Genomic DNA, 705 nt, shown 5'->3' with positions numbered 1-705 from the left:
TCTATTTTGATGCGTTTTTCTGTAACTTTTGTAATTTTACATATGTTTAAAAATATCGAAATTAATATCAATATCGCAATATCACATTTGGTTAATATCGTGCAACCGTAGCGGGAAAGTCACCAGACGCCACAATCTTCTGAATATAGTCACACTGAGAAATCCAGAGAGAGTTGTGTGGAGCTGACAGTCTTAATTAGCTTAGTAGCAATTCATTTGGCAACGGCTTGAATGTAACGGACGTTCATTAATATCAAAAAGTTACGCACTAAAGCTTTAAGCTGTTGATTAGGCTGTTGCTTAATGACTTTCCTGCATTGTGTGTGTCAGAAGCTCGATGGCACAAGATAATACAGATAACCATCTCAAAGGGCGGGTTATTTATAATGAGGCAGGCGCAGGAGAGGGGGCAGACGACACTGTACTGTATTTCATGACCTTGCCAGCTCATTGGTTTGACCGGTAATCCACTTCCATAATGAGAAAGTGGAGGATTTAGAGGGCTATCACAGATTGCAATATATACCTTCTGAAGTCTTGGTGTGGTCTGGACTCAGCCTGCGTCTCTAGCAAGTCGACGACTCCGCTCACGTCTAAGTAAGAACTCTTTCTCTGTGTTTAGTAGATATGTAGAAGAGTATTTTTGGGTGTTTGCATGCACATTCTTTGCACGACGGCAGGTGTGAATGCTACAACTTGTCCGTA

General features: G+C 41.1%; 1 protein-coding gene across 2 annotated transcripts in view; it reads left to right on the top strand.

Moving 5' to 3' along the window:
• The first annotated feature begins 510 nt into the window (after positions 1–510).
• The window catches only part of LOC116036364 (troponin I, fast skeletal muscle-like), an 18,113-nt gene continuing 17,918 nt past the window's right edge, over positions 511–705 (top strand). The window contains exon 1 of one of the 2 annotated variants that reach the window (XM_031279900.2): positions 511–597. The gene's annotated coding sequence lies outside the window, so the exon portion shown is untranslated. The remainder of the gene's footprint in view (positions 598–705) is intronic. The other variant, XM_036003695.1, reaches the window with a different exon arrangement.

Source organism: Sander lucioperca, chromosome 7 (assembly GCF_008315115.2).
Source record: "Sander lucioperca isolate FBNREF2018 chromosome 7, SLUC_FBN_1.2, whole genome shotgun sequence".
NCBI lineage: Eukaryota > Metazoa > Chordata > Actinopteri > Perciformes > Percidae > Sander > Sander lucioperca.
This window is presented reverse-complemented; position numbering and strand designations above follow the sequence as displayed.